Consider the following 16,785-nt stretch of genomic DNA (forward strand, 5'->3'; position numbering starts at 1 on the left):
TTTTAAATAATTTGTAGAATATTCTAAACTAATGAGCGCATGGATGACTGATTTAATATTAACACGTCACTCGCGGGTTTTTAGATCATTCAAATTTACAATTTATGTATATGTTAATTTTACAGGAAAAAGACACGTACTGTTATCAATCATGAATTTGCTATTAATTTATATAAATATCACAGTGACGATTAATATGTATTATCATGAATCAATCAAGCTGTTACCTCCTCTTAGTTTTTGTGTATCACGTATAATTCATCCAAACCTTTTCACACAAAATAAAAAAATGTAAAAAATTACAATCACAAAAAATAAACGGGCAAGAAAACAACCATTGTTACAAGGCTCGTTAAACTGGAAATCGATTCGATACAGCGCGGAATGTTCAAATTTTCCTTTGTTCTTTCGCTCTGAAAAAGAGAACAGTGATGAAACTGGCTAGACAACGGGTGTTACGTCTATAACTTTGTCGCCGTGTTTCCTGCGAAAGCGTCTACAAGCGGAATTTTTGATACTTAAAGGGCGTACGAAAGGCTTTATGCTAATGGAACGACGCGAACGTAACGTCCGGACGCGGGTGTAAATGCACGCTATCTTGTTGCCGACAAGACTGGCAAGAATAGGATGCTAACGCCATCAATGAGCGCGACAGAGACCAAGTAAGTCGAAAAAGGGTGATGATGGAACGAAAGGAGCGCGCTGGCGAAATGAAACGAATCGGTAACAAGAGACGTTTACGATGGTGCATGGAAAAGTAAACCGCGTAGGAGGCTATTATACGAGCAACCGGAAAGGGAACGGAAAAAGCGAAACGATTAAGAAGAAAACGAGGCGTCGCATCGTGGGAAACGCGGACGAAATGAGCCGAATGGCGAAAGAAGACGACGCAGAGGATGTCCACTGTTCACGAGAGAAAGAACATCGGAGCAAGAAAAATGGAACGACTACCGACCGAGAGGAGAAGGATAAAGGAGCGACAAGAACGCGCGATAGAGAAAGACACAGTGACGAACGCGTGGTGTGATGTTACAAAACTCGAAGAAATAAAGGAGCGACGAAACCAGGTGAAGGCTCGAGCACGAAATACAGATTCAAAGAGAATTCGTGCGAATAGTCTAGAACTTCGATTGTTTGATTTGATTTCTCGAAGCGTGAATTCATGGTGGAATGATCTCGAAGGTAGACGCTTGGACTTGTAAGTAAATGTATCTTCTTTCGTGAATACTACGTATGTTTGTTATGTTTTGAATCAAGTGGATTTTCCGTTATATCGTCCCTTTTCTGTTTGAATATTTTCTGTGGAACGAATATTTCGCTTAGAGCTAAGGAAATACGGAGAATAGGTTAAGGTTAAGGGAACGTATATGCATTCTTATTACTAAGATATCTCATTTTGAAATATTCCCATCTGACGTAGCCTGAAGTAAGAAATTCTATGTTTGTAAATGATCATGCAACCAAATAATTGTTCGATATTCAGTTAAGATCCAATTCTTGTGTTTGATAAAATTCAAGTGACTCGGAGACAAGTTGAATGCTGCTCGCACGTGCAGAAACGGGAACCCTAGAAAGAGAAAGAGCTAGGGAAGTTCGAGCGCGAGCGAGCGAGACGGAAAGTGGAGAGTGGTGGGGATGTGCGCGTCGTATGGCAGGGGACGCGTGGCAACACGCTCGCCGCAGCATCCGCGTGAAGTCAGTCGGCTGTCGGATCTCATGCCGTGCAGGTCGTCAAGAAAGTTTTTGTGGTTCATGTTCGGTCGCAAAAGAGCACGCTACGTACCGCGTGGTTATCAATCGAAGTTTTTCATGTGTTTTGTTCAGTGTTACTCAATGTTGTCACTCGTCACCGTTGCCTGAACGTTTCATCGAAGGTTTCAAGAAACCAAGAACGGTGGATTGGAATACTTGGATGAGCTGTGCAACGTGACAGACAGGAATATCGTCGGATAAGAAGACTACCGGTGAGTCAGTATCTCAATTTCATATGCTGTCGTTAAAGCGTGTAACTAATTTCGATATGAAATACGATATGGGCTGAGTCGTTTCGCGCCGGATAATCAAATTCTCGGTTCATTTTACCTTTCGTCGTCGTGTCGTTTGTGCGAAATCAAATGCAAGGACATTTTGATCGTGCTCTTCAAGGGAAGTGTAAATTGCAGTAGGAAAGATAGGTTAACCGTGCCTAGTTTCGACTTTCGACTCGGTTGACGGACGAACGAGTCACGAACGAGGGCATGAAGTCACGAGTTCTCCTCTGCCGGCTGAAAGAGGACCGAACGAGCGTAAAGCTGCGATCGAACGTAACATGTGTGTCACAGGCGTATATATCTACACTGAAACTTCGAGACAGGGAGACAGTAGAGACGATATGCAACTAAGTAGGTGGAGTTCTGACGAGAGTAGGATATGCACTGCCAAGCATAAGTATTAGAACACTTAATCGTTATATTTATTGAAAAATCTTAACAGACCTCGCTTTATTCAATATTTTACCATATAAGACATATATGTTTCCGATGAATTAACGGGTTTGTAATAAAATAATTATAAAACAAATAGAAAGCATTCAATGTAAATTAACACCGTAAAGTGTCCAAATATTATAGTCAGCAGTATTATGTATATTTAAAAAATCGCAATATTTGTTTTCTCTATTAAGTACGAGCGAGGTACGGATCTATGCCACATTTGTTTACGTACTCCATAGCAAACACTCGCCCCCCATAAAGTCGATTCTAAGAACCAGTAACGATAACGTGTCAGTTATTTAAGAGGTTCAGCGTGGCGTTGTTTTCGCCTGACACTCCACTCAAGCCACATGTACTCCGATGATGCACTCGTTTCACGTGCTCTGAAAGCATCCGTGCCTCACTAATATGGAGATATTAAGAGTAGTAAAACCGTGTTCTTTGCACCACGTAAAATCCACGTTGCAGACGTTTACCCCTGTGACACGCGCGCGTTTTGGGTTCAAAGAAATATTCGATACTTCGTCGAATCCATGGCGAAGTATGACTTAATAAACGCGACAGTGACAGCCGGCATTGCAATTGCGTTGTGTCACTGGTCGCGTCATACCAGATACGTCCCACGTATTTCAACGTTCGTCGTCACTGGCTCCCTCGTTGCACAGTGATATAACGCGCAACGTTCAACAGGGACCGAAACACGCCGTTGCACTTTGTCTTCTCTGTGTGCATGCTTGCGCCGTGTTTTTATGCAGTTCCGGTGACGCGTCTTAAAATATGGAGTTGCAGCGCGTTACGGTAGGGTCGGATGATGTATTTTTGGAGTCGCCGGCTCGTTCGTCGTACGAAAACCTTCGTGTAAACACGTTTTTACTTGGAATTTTTCGGAACGTATTTATCGTACGTAACCATGCTTCGTGAACACGCATAAATTCCTGGAGACCCCACGCCGCTTTAAACAAAACGGCCGACAGTTTAGATGTGCGTATTCTTGTTAGTCATTTTAAGGGAATTAGGTCCAAATTTTGCTACTTTGACTTTTTAGTGTTTCAATTTTTCGATTACTAAAATCGTTCAAGTTTTTTAATGTTAGATAATTAATAATAACTTAAACTGTTTTTGGTTAGCATTGTAGTGGAGAAAATTGAGTCGCAAATTTAAGCTTTGACTTTTTAGTATTTCAACTTTTCGGTTATAAAATTATTCGATTTTTATTCGAGTCATTTCCAATTATTTTTATTCTTCGATTTTTTATTTGCTATTCGTGTATTCCAATTTCCAGTTGCTCGACTTTATCGTTGTTCGAGTTTATCCATTTATCGACGTTTCGATGCTTTCAATTACTTCGATTCGACGATCGCGCGATACGCCGAATTTTCTAATCTTTCGATCTCTTACTTCGTTTACCAATCAATTTCTCCGGCTCTCAGCCCCTTCTTCGATTCTGTTCTTATTCAGCTCATCGAAGAACCTCCGAACTTCCCGTCCACTTTTTCGAGTCCTCCAGCGCCCCTCGAAACTTGTGAAATAGTTGGCGCGCGAAATTTATATCCATCCAGCTCGGTCGGTAATTAGATTCTTATATCACGAGAAGTTTTTGACCAGACGTCATCCTATTAAGTTCGTCGAAACGTTTCTCGTTCCTCGTGTCGTTGACACTCACGAATGATTGAAGAATCTACTACTTTTCTTTCCTTTTCCTTTCCTTCCTCTCTTTCTTCCTTTCTCCTCTTTTCTTTCCTTCCTTTTTCCTAGTTCCCAACTTTGACTGTACATGCATTGTTCGCTTTATTTTCACCTTCCGTATTTTTATAAGAACGATAACGTCTCGTGTTAGGTTTTTTTTTCAAAATAGTTCCTAGTCACGGGACTTTCATGTTTTGTTATCCGGCATTTTTTGCCCCAGTTCGCTTTGATGTTGCATTACGATTGTTCCCTCGAGAAGTTAGAAACTCGCTACGCCAGAGAAAAGTGCGATTTCCGCGTGACGATTGTGAATGTTAGTCGCTTGAGTTGTTCACGTTTACGACACTTCTTAGCCCTGTTCACCCTCTTGAATGTTCTGAGCACGAACTTACTCTCTGTCGGTCATGTATGATTTAGTTCATTATCATTAGAGCCCGGACATTTATATTTTCACGAATATAACACAAAAAGTCAAACTAAGATAGCCATCCTGTGTATTCTTGGCCAGATTTTTCATAAATGTATAGAAGTATGCAGTCTAACTATCATTAAGAACGTAACATTTTGCATACTGTGTACAATGGTTTTTTCTTCCTACGATCTTTTTTCCTGAAAATAATTATTTTTAAATAGTTTGATCATTAACATCGAAACTACCCATGACGCAGTACTGAGAATGGTTCAATTTATGGCATCTGTTAAAGCGATATTAATAAAATAATTTGTTTGAACATTAGATCTCTATATGAAGCGTTACTTTTGACGCTTTCGCGGAACAAATTGATAATAAAAGAACGTTATTTTTGTAAATAAAAGAAGCGGAAGAGCTTTTGGTTGGTAAATGTAACACGTGTAGTTCGGTATACATATATATATAGGAAAATCGAAGGTCTGTAGGTGGAGTTGTTTGGAGGAAACTGATACTTTGGGAAAAGTTGCGTTTTGGGCTAACGCGTTTAGCTAGTTTACGCGAGTCTACAGCGTAACTTGCACTGAAATCAAAGTTTTGCAACTGCAGAACCTGCGCAGCGATGGAAGATAATTCTACAAGTCCTGGTAAAATGCAGTTGAACTGTACTTCAAAGGATAGTGATAGAATATCGGATTTCTTTATCGTGAGATTGATTCGATGACCTCGATTCGAAGCTTCTTTGTGAAATTTTTAGATCCTCCTATCTTTGTCTCTTCCTTTGGTTCTCGAATTTCACTTCGTAACTTGCAAGCGTCATTGTCTCGAGACGTTGCATTCTTAGATATTGTACTCACCTCTGCCGATCTTTTTCTAAACGTTCCGAACTCTACTCTTCGAGATCTCTGTTCTTCGTTGTATAACATTTGGATTTCTCCGCTTCTTCGATAACAAATTTTCAATTGTCATCATGATCGACCCGAATCTAAGATTTTATATTTCGCGATATCCTCCAAACTTCGTCTCGATGTTGACAGAACCACGTTTTCCACCGTTCTTCGATTCTTTAAATTTTTCTCGAAACGAAAATCAAACGATAAGCATTGGAGGCACTTTGAAAAAAGCTCGGCGAAAGGGCGAGTTGAACGTTCGAGCAATCTCGTCCGAGTTAGAATCTTTGAAACGATAAAGATAAATCGCGTCAGGGGGCAAAGGGGACACGGTGGCCATTGGACGGTCCGTTTCCAGGGCATCTCGCGATGCTTGCATACGGTTACGTCACTGCTCGGAGAAATGTCGACCCACGCGGGTCTGCTATCGCTGTCGCTTCGCCTCGTTCATTGTATTTAAGCTGTGCGTCGAGTTTTACGGGGTCGAATTGCGCCATCGGACAGCGTCGTTGCTTCGCCAATTTATGACTCGTAAATTTCGTTAGATAGCGCTCCAATTCTTCGCACACAGCTATCCATAACTATGGGGTTGGCAACTAAGTGATTGCGGATTTTGTCAATAGGTAGTACTGACAAAATCCGCAATCACTTAGTTGCCAACCCAATAGTTCGCCGATTACTTTTTACTTCCTCTTTGAGGAGATTGTAATGCTGACGATTCTGTTAATGTCGTAACTAGAAAATGCGGAAGTTTATGCAAATTCATACTTTTAAAGGAACCAAACTTAAACATAAACCTGTTTTATACGCTAAGAATCGCAACGACCACTGTAGTTTGGATATTTGATATATTTCTGTATATCATTCTCATTCTGTGAATTTTTTCACCGTCAAGGCGTGACTGCAACGTAAACTTTACATGTTTTAGCTGTAATAGATTGAAATATATTAGATTGTCCGAAAAGTTTTTTTCGTTTTATAAGGAAATAATAGACGCATAATATAATATATTTTATCTTATATTACTTTATTGAATTATGCACGAACATAATTGTTTTATCGTCCAGTCGCGGGGAGACGCGATCGCGAAGAAGCGCGTCAACGGGAGTCGTAAATTCCCGTTAAGACTAGAATAATTGACGCCACAAACAGATCGATCCCCTATTTCGATTAGGATAATAGAGGTGGTTTTAATGAGTAGCACTTGAGTAACAGTTCAAAGATATTATATATTTCCAACAACTTGTAGACACGATGATTACGCTCGTTGCGTATATATATGTCGGGTTCGCATTATGATTAGGGGCGTGTAACGAATCTTCATTTAGATTAGACATTGTTATTACGCAATAGAGAAGATATTTACTAGTACAAATATGATAATTACAGAATTTGACAAGTAACTGTGGTAATTAGATACTCGAGACGCTAATGACAATGATTTTAGGTTCAATAACGAATTCGCGGTCAACGGGATGACAAACATACTTTTTTCCAAAGTCTAAGTCGGACTCATTATTAAAAATGTGGAGTATCCACTGATCGTAAAGACGTTGTTTTACTCGCTGACGAGATCGCACGAGAATGTTCCTCTCCGTCACGGTGATGCTGCAGAGAAAAACTATGATGGGGTGTGTCTCAGGACACGAGATCATCGGATTCGTCGAGAACAACCCTCGTTCGGAAAGTAAGGGAGATGGACGTTGCTGTTAATTGGTTAATTTCTATATTTGTGGTTAGAGAAAGATGCTAGTCGCCCTTGAGAGAAAGTTACTAGCGGGAAGCGCCGTTCGTGTGAAAAGCAGATTTCCCATATCTTCCCGTAGTAGGTGATAGATTTAGAGACTGTTAGGATAAAGACTGTTTGTCCGTTTGAAGGACCTTGGTTAACTAAATCCTAAGATTTATAGCGGGTCCTCAGGCTAGGTAAACATGTACTGTGGAGATGCATCGACATCTGGTAATCATCTTGCCCGAAGAATAGGGTCTGTGTGTGGCGAGCCACGGGGCAGAAACCATTGGAATGTTTACTGTCCAGTGCCGCTATAGCTATTCTTTTTAAGAAGAGCTATACAATTACTCTATACCTCTATTAGGTAAAAACGTTCATCCCGTGACCGCGGTTACGTTCGGCTACTAGTTGTCGCCTCGAGCCCAAGCTCATTATCGCAAATCTCGGACAATTATAATGGGGTTAATTTATAAAGATTAAAGTATTGGGAATTTTCCAAAGAATTCTAAAGGGAAGGCCCGGTGTCCTTTCATCTCCGACATATATATGTTAATTAATATATGTTGACTGAGTTAAAGTAGTGAACCCAGTGCAGAGCTGTCGACTGATCTGTAATCGTAGACCCAGTTTAGATATTTTGACTGATCTATAGGCGGAGGTCGAGTCTAGAGATGTGATGACTGTTCTGTAGTCTATGAACCAGTGAAGTCCGGTGACGATGTTGTCGCTAAGGAAAACTCTTGTTCGGTGGAGATCGCTCACCACTGATCGCTTGCGGGTGGAATCCCGGGAAACATGGGAAAACGTTTGCCCAACTTTTATCTGATGGAGTAATAACCATAAAGAACGTCTCGATTTGAAGGTGTTTTATACCACTTAAAGGCCTCACCGGTAATTCAAGAAGCCACGTTTTATGGCCGTTCCTTAGGATTATTGTGATTCGCTTAATTATATGTGCACAGCTGATGGACGCCTCGACCGTAGAGAGTCACCGGACGTAATAATAATAACAGAAATATAACGAAATGGATCATACCTAATTCAATAGAATAATATAAAACGGAATTGAAAGAAGAAATTGTTGTTCACCTGTTATCATCTTATGAAATAAAAGAAACTTTTCATACTACTAACCTAATACTATGTCATAATATATATGTATTAGTTTAAAACATGTCCGCGTTGTTGTAAATCTTTTTGTCCGTGAAATTTGTCTTATCTGAATCATTGTAAAAAGTGTAGTAGCGACGAGAAATGTATGGAAGAAACATTATGGGTGCTGGAATATTTCTTCGCTTTCCTGAAGAAGGATAAACGTGGATAACGATTGCGTTTGTTACGAGATGTCCAATGTGAATCGTTGTTGGTACTTTTGGTTGTATCGATATTTGAAATTTGAATTAGATTCGCGAACTTCTGTTTCGTCTCGGTTTTTTCAAGAAATTTCCCTGAGGATTTGGGGAATAAGGTGGCATGAATTCAGAGATAGGATCGGTCTATCTATCATCCTTGCTTTTATCTTTGCCCCTATAACTTCGTCTTTCGCGACTATTGCTCCTTGGAGGGTATGTCCGTAGGAAGTGTAGTTGTCTGCTTTAGATTATTCCTAGCGTACGCGTTATGGGGATGCCTGCTATGGAGATAAACAAATGTGGCTTGACTTATGGCGACAATATCTGAAAAAGTATAATACACAAATCTGCTCGGTGTATCTGTAAAACGATATATTTTTCAGAATTTGTATGATGGTGAAAATTTTTCAGGCAAAAGATCTATCTCAAGATTAAACAGATTTGCATCCAGTGTTGAATCTATAATTTTCAACTTTGTAGCTTCGGTCGCTCTAATTGCTCGGTGAGGTATTTCGATGAAAAACCGACGTTAACAATTTTGCACAAAAACAGAGAGGATTGGGAAATAGAATTTCAAGCGTTTAAGCGCAAAATATCTTATGTAAAGCTTGAAAATCAAACGAGCAAAGGGTAGCGACATAATGCGCTTGCCATTTATAGATGCCAATTTTATACAGCGTACGTTAATCATTAAAAATAAATTTTGTCTCATAATATCTTACTGCTAACTGTACACCCACTGCTTACATCGAAATCATGTCAAATAGATTTAAGCAACCTCCAGAGAACGCCACGCGTTCAATTATATCCCCAACCAATAGTCAACACAACGCCAAATCGTCGCCATACAACAATTACCCAACTCTCACCCTATTCACCCAGCTAAAGACCAATTACCACAACTTCAATCCTCGCTGTATTCGCCATAAGAGCGGCCTATTACTTTTCCCGGGGAACGAAGATGTCGCTTAGCGTACGACAAACGAAACTTTGGCTCCTGTCGTACGATAAAAAGAGAAACAGGGTAACTTCCATCCTCCGTAAGTATTCTGGCTTTTCGCGAGCGGCTGCCGCGTTTCTCATAATCGTAAACACAGCCACGTTGGAAAGCGAACTTCTCCCGTAGCATCAGTCCTGATAACGCGTTTAAGCTCGGCTTAATCCGGATTGTTATTTCTTTCGCCGGTTATTACGGAAGTGAGCCACGCCAGAAGTTACTCTGTTCTACGCCTCGACGTAACTGGCAAATGCAGCCTGTAACGTTGGCTTCTGGTTTACCGTGCAGGTTTACGAAGACTCCGGTTGAAAATTGTAAAGGGTGCGTTTTTATTGTTCGCGTTACTTTGCTACGCCCAGGGGCAGAGTTTAACGACTTCGTTTAGAGAGCATTGGACGGTATGTAAGGGTTGATGAGTTGTTGATCTTTGTTTGATAACTTGTATTAAAGGAAATGGCTGGTTGTTTTTGGAACGAAGCAAGATGGAAAGAGCTATAGTTGGTTTTAAGTACTTTTTAGAGTGGTATATAGATTAGGGGGTTGATTCTAGAGACGCTTATTTTTTAAACAGATGTGATAGGGTTTTATTCTTTGAAAGCTGAAAATCGTTTCGTATATCTTTTTTAATCCTTAAAGCTTCAAGTGTGCCTCTCAAGCACCATCGATGTGCGGCGCTATACTCGAAGTGTGCCACACATTACTCAATTATAATTAATATAAATATTGTAATCAAGATTATATTACTTCTGAGATGAATAAAGATTGTTTTGAATTATTTTAGTATTATTATTTACACGTCATTGTAGCATTTAAAATCTGACACTTAAAAACTTGCAAGTCCAAGTATGATTAGTATAAGTTGGCGTTGCCGATCGATATTCACAATTAAAAGTCGGAGCGTTAAGGGTTAATTAATTTTCATAAGAATCATTCGTCTTAAGACGAGTATCCACGATATTTTTCTATCTCTTAACTATATCTACCTTAAATCATTTATACGAATATCAAGATGCTGGCCTTCAATGAATCACTCTGTACAATATCCAAATTATTTACTTTCTCACTCCGTAGGCAAGTAACGTAACTTTTGAAACTGGCCACTAATTTTTGTAGTATCCTATATAAATCTTAAAACACTTTTGTTGAATCGCCCTGTACAATATTCAAATTAACAATTCAAATCGATATAACTAACGTTTACTGTACCAACACTCACTTTTGTACCATTCTGTACTTACATACATTCCATTGTACAAATACCTCTTGTAGCCACTGTACACTGTACATTTCAACTGCAAGCAGAATAGACTTCTCTATTTCGATCATTCATTTTTTGGCCACTCTGTATCCATATACATACATTCCACTATCACCATCTATCTTTCCGCAAAAATACTTCACGAGATTGCTACCATCGTTTCATCTACAATACTACCACGCATACTACAGTTTCATACAACATACCGACAGTTGGCAGAATTCCGGATTATCAGGGAGATGTTTAACCTTGAACGATATGCTAGCGCCGGAATTACGCGAACCACCATCTCCAGATAATGGAGAAGATCGCAACGTCGACGCATCTTCTCCATTGTGGTCCACGCAATTCGAAGAAGCAAGTCTTCGCGTTACGACGATTCTCGCGCTCTTAGATAAGGCGTAACGCTCTTGCAGCTCTGAGAAACGTTTGTGCTCCGTTCTATAATATAACCTCTGGCGAAATTCTTACCACTTCCCATTCAGAATTAATAGGATACTCGTGCAGAATCTCGCAGATTTCACGTTTTGTTTTCGGCTATCTCGGATATTAGAAACGTTTGAAAGTTGTAAATCGCGCGTTAAAGAATTCATGATACGAATGTCTGAACAACTATTTTACGTTTCGAGATTTTTTAATATCTCCGCCAGTTTGATTGTTCGGTTCGTTAAAATTTGTCGAAATTTTGTCTTTTCAACTGCGTTGGCTTTTAAGGGCCATTGAGAATTCGAAATCGTGTGCCAGATGGAATGAAATACAGAAATGTGGAAATTTCTCGATATTTTTAGATTTTCAATTTACTTATGAATTTTGTCTTTATTTAAAATTCTATTGAATTTCTCACGATTGAATTCACGATTCCAGAGATCGATTCGTTCGAATAAACACGATTTTCGCATTGTTTACGAGCAGCGTGAGAATTTAATTTCGCCATGTGTTGTTTAAAAAAACAGAGCAGTAACTTATTTTTACAGCATAACTGGGCAATTATATACGTTCTTCGGCTGCGTGGTTCTAAAAACGACGTTTATTAATTCAATGAAATGGTAACATTAATTGCGATGGAAATTGTTGCCAGTTACGTGAATAGGACACGAAATTGTAACGAACCCTACGAACGCAATTGAAGCGAATGATATATCAGAACATTAATTCACCACGTTTGATGAACGATATTTATTCTCCTCTTTACTCTTCAGAATGTATTATTCTTTCGCTGTAACTTTCTCAAGTCGATTTCTTTAGCGTTTAATAATTAGAACTTCTGTTAAAGCAAAAATGATGTGTGTATGTACGAACAGGCTGAACGGTTTCAATCTACGAATGCAAATTGGTCGTACACTACGCGTTGTATAAGAAAAGTAATTTAGATAAGAAGCAAATGTAAGTTAAGCAGTTTCTTATAGATCGGCGCGTAATGATCATACGGAGGTAACATACGTCTTCCTAAATAGAATTGTATATTTTTAAATGTAAAATGTAATTACCATTCAGCTCTACGATGCAGCTCGTTATTCTCTACAAAAATGTATTAATCTATTTATATCGAAAAACCATTAGTTTGTTAGATATTTTAACTTCAATCTGTCGAGCTTAGCGTATGAAGCGTAAGAAAAGGCGCGAAGCCGTGTTCTTCTCTTCGCATTGTTTTTGTTTTGATAAATTAATGTTAAATGTCAAACTGATTTTCGGTAGAAATAAGTTAACACTTTTTTGTAGAGAATGCCAAATTGTATCGATTGATGCTACAAAATATATACAGTGTCACTTAAGGAACTCAAAGTCACTTTGACATCTCTGGAAATGTATGATATAAAAGAACATAATTGCATCCATCCGACGAGTCCTTTGAAATGTAACGTAATTCGTTTAAAATCTTTTTTGATAAAAGAAAAGATCGGTAACGAATTATTTTAGATGGTACTTCTTGTTGGTCCATCCTGTATAAGAATATCACATTCTTCGGTATCAGAAGTTACAAAATAATTAAGCCGAGACAGTCAATTTGCGAGGGCATCGCCAATTAAACGGTCGTCGAATTATCGAGGCAGAGTGGCGTCCTAACGCGTAACAGGCCAACACCGAATTAATTAACAACGTCGTGAAAATTCATTTGCGTGGAATTGCCCGATCGTAACGAGGCAGCCTTCATTCCGCTCTAATGATACTCGCGATCGAACCAACTTTCAAACCCCTTTCGTCCCCTTCGTTTTCTCTTTCATCGGGCGTCGTTAAGGGCCGCGCTGATTCCGTTGAAACGAATTTCAAGACCGCGACAGAGAGAACGTTCCACGTGCCCACTAGACTCGATTCGTAACGCCATCATGGACGATTGTTTGCCAGCACGGCGAAACCCCTTCGTTCGAGAGATCGTCTGAAAATTACCATCGACCGAGACACCGGTCGTTCAACACGGTTCAGACCGTTTTCTTTTATGTTAAAGCCCGACGATACGGGCGGAAACGAGCCACTGAACTCTGCCACTTTACTTCCCTTATCCCGTTCAAGAACTTGCTTACTCCCGTCATTTTATTCCTCTTACTTCCTATGCTACTTTACGCACTTTTAATTTACCTCCGCTACATTTACATTCTTATTGTACTGCTGTTACATTTTCCCTAGTTTAATTTTGGTTTCTTGTCCGCTACATTTTGATTATTCTCGTGTTAAGTACCTGGTTAATCGATCTTCTTTATTTGACTGGATGCTTCTTTGTATATTACTCAAAATAATTAGAGCGCCGTTTTATGTTTCACTTTAATCCTTACAGCTATTTCTTGCACCTGTACATTCTTTTTTAAAGCCAATTCATACTTGTACACTATTCAGCATGTTAATTATTTGCACGTACGTGTAATGTGTTCATATTTTCATGAGCACAGCCGGAGAAATTTCTTTCACTCCCCAAGTATTGTAATTTTGGGAACTTTTACCGATATTTTATCGATACTGGCATTCGTACATATTATGTACATTTTCCGTGCATTTCTTTTAAACATTTAAATTGTCCGTAAATGCATAAATATTTAAGTTCGTACACGATACATCAATCTACCAAGTCTGTGGGGCTACTTTGCTTCTGTTTGCGTAGTCAATGCGATTAAACCATTCAATAACTGTCATAGCTCACATAATAATTGCCCACAGGGTAGTTATAATTGTTATAAACAATGCATATTAAACTGTATTGGGCATTTTGTACATTCGTTCCCTTTCCTCTTCGTGACTTAACATCATCCATTTTTCCTTTTCTATAATATCCTCCCTTCCCTGCATCTTTTCTCTCTCTTTCTATTTCACAACCTTAACTGTCTTCTCTTCCACCCTCTTCTACGCTCTCGCGCTATCTTTTTCTCTTTTTCCGCGGTACAATCACAATCAGTCCATTTTCCTTCTTCATCTCGCGCCGCTACGTTTCTCTGCTCTCTATCTTCCTCACTCTCATCGCATATCACTTTTCTCCACCCTCGAGTCCCCTTTTTCACCCTGTTCGGATGCAGCCTGAACACTCGAGAGTCTGCCAAGTCCTCGTTCGTCCAACAGGCAATCGTCGAGGCCACGTTCTCACCCGCGTGTCGTCCTTGATTCCCCTCATTGCTCCTTGCTTCCCTTTAACCAAGGTGCCCGTGAATTTTGTCGAGCCTCGAGTGCGAAATAAAGGCACTCTCGTTAAAACGAACCTCCTTGTCGGAATTCAAATAGACTGTCCTTCGTTCCGGTCCCTCTTAGTTTCGTTTCTTCGGTTTCATTTAGCGCTTGTTCTCCACCTTTTCGAGCCGTAGTCTGCTGCTTCTCCTTTGAGCTGCTCTCTGTATTAGAATGTCTGTATCAGAATGAGAGAGTTTAATTTCCGTTTTCGTGTCGTCTTTCAGTCGGACGCTACTGGGATTTTTGGCTCTTCTCTAATAAAAGTGAAAACGCTTTGTAACGTTGATCTATCTTGTTACTGTCTTCTCGTTAGTAAAAAATGTTCATCGTTATTTTATTCTGTTGCGAGGTAAAGAGTAATTAGCGTGAGAAGATCACGCTTAAAGTGATTTATAGGGAAGACATTGGGTTGCCAGTTTCTTGCGCGCCAAGCTATAAGTAAAAGCGCGCCGAGTAGGAGACCGTTTTCGCCTCGATTTATCAACGTTCATACACCAGTTTCACCGCGAACATTAATCGAAATCAAGATCGCAGTCGACCTTGAAAGATCAAGTGCGTTAAGCCACGTTGAAATTTAGATGTATTTCTAAGAACATGCTTTCACGTTTAAATATCATAAAACCATTCGTAATAGTTACTACTGGCAATGTTTTAAATAAAAAAAAGCACATAGATCAAAGTAGTGAAATTTCTATTAATTTCTTATTATTTATAATAAGTAAATTATAATTATCACGAAATGACGAATTGCGAGAATGTATCGTATTTTTTTTTAAAAATTGCATCCGCCGGACCGACATGACCGGGACGTTGGAACTTGGAAAATTTTCGCACCGCTCCAAAGAGACCGAAGACTCTTTGCGACTTAATTGCTTAAAAAGCGTTATAACATATCGATATTTTTAGTGAAATCGTTATGTTTCTACGTAATACGGTCGAATGTAAAGATTATTTTGTATTTTTTAAAAAATAGTATCCACCGGACCGACATGACCGGGACATTGGAAATTAAGAATATTTCGTACTAGTCCGAAGGAACAGAAGATTAATTTTTGGTCATTCTCTTTGAGTCGAGAAAGAATTTCAAGACTATTAAGTGCTTTAATTATTTTCTTCGTTTTAAATATTTCCAGCTGGTTTCTCCTATCGCGAAGGATCATCCTCGGAGCTCTTTGTTCTTTCGCCATTGTGAGCGTTGACCGTGCAATTACACGTGTTTCTAATGAACGTCGAGAGACGATCGAGATTACTTAATTTCCAAAATTGCTTGGCTGCTTCGTACGAACAAACACAATGCAACGAATGAAAATGAAAACCTTTTAGTACGTCGAGGAGAGACGTTCGTTCTACTGAAACTACCCTTCTTATTAGTAAGCCTACAAAAAATATTTTCTCAGATTGTACTATACTTATCATGGCATTTTATATTAATTGATTTTTACTAATTAACTAATTGCAAGTTTATTAAATTTTATTTCGCTTGGTAGTATTTCAAACTCTATATATATACAAGAAAAGCGCTTCATTAGAAAGTGAGAATATTTGCATCTTGCAGCACCCTCTGTACAGCCACTGTATGTATTTTCTCATGAAGTTAACACGTTTCGATTTCATTATATATACGTAGTAATTAAGGACTAAAAAAAACCAGAGAATTTTCGTTTTATTTAAACAACGAAATTTGGTCGTTTTCAGGAATAAAATACTCGTAATTTTTTCCGGCGCACGATTAATTTACCTTCAAATTTAAGTCGCTTTTTACTGGAATTTCCTCTGCTACACCTATTATTTGCGAATAATACCGGACGGACGTCGTTTGCTCAGATTGGTCCAGCCAGCAAACAATATTTCTTCGGCGTCGTTGGGACGAGTTCGCAAAAACGATGTAGAGCCAGATGTCGTAACTGAATCTCGGGGCTTGCTACTCGAAAACGCTTAAATTTCAACTGTAACCCTTGTATTTCGTTCGAGCTGAGTTTCGATATATATCTAGCCGATAAAATGAGAAAACGCGATGCCTGGGAGAATTTAACCCGACGATTCTTAATGTGTTCTATGAAATATTACGAATCCGGGTTCTCGTATTTTTCTCAGAAACTAAATGAGAAGGTAAACTGGGTCGAGTAATAAATCCATTTTTCGACGGTGTATGCTTACCCTGGAATATTACAAAAATCTTACTTATTCTGACTTACGGTAAACGAACATAGGGGGAGATTGCTGGATTGTCGAAAAATCTCAAAAGTAAATTTCTTCTAAAAGACAAAGGATGTATGTGTGATCTTTAGAATTGCAGATTAATTTCAATGGAAGGGAATTGCACGGATAAAATCTCCTTTTCT

The 16,785-nt window shown here is 39.1% G+C and overlaps 1 protein-coding gene across 3 annotated transcripts in view; it reads left to right on the plus strand.

The window, feature by feature from the left end:
* Window positions 1-1,683: 1,683 nt before the first annotated feature.
* Window positions 1,684-16,785, plus strand: part of LOC139995678 (prolyl 4-hydroxylase subunit alpha-1-like) — a 232,339-nt gene continuing 217,237 nt past the window's right edge. For all 3 annotated transcript variants that reach the window (XM_072019363.1, XM_072019366.1, XM_072019364.1), the window contains exon 1: window positions 1,684-1,964. The gene's annotated coding sequence lies outside the window, so the exon portion shown is untranslated. The remainder of the gene's footprint in view (window positions 1,965-16,785) is intronic.

This window comes from Bombus fervidus, chromosome 16 (genome assembly GCF_041682495.2).
Source record: "Bombus fervidus isolate BK054 chromosome 16, iyBomFerv1, whole genome shotgun sequence".
NCBI classification, from domain to species: domain Eukaryota; kingdom Metazoa; phylum Arthropoda; class Insecta; order Hymenoptera; family Apidae; genus Bombus; species Bombus fervidus.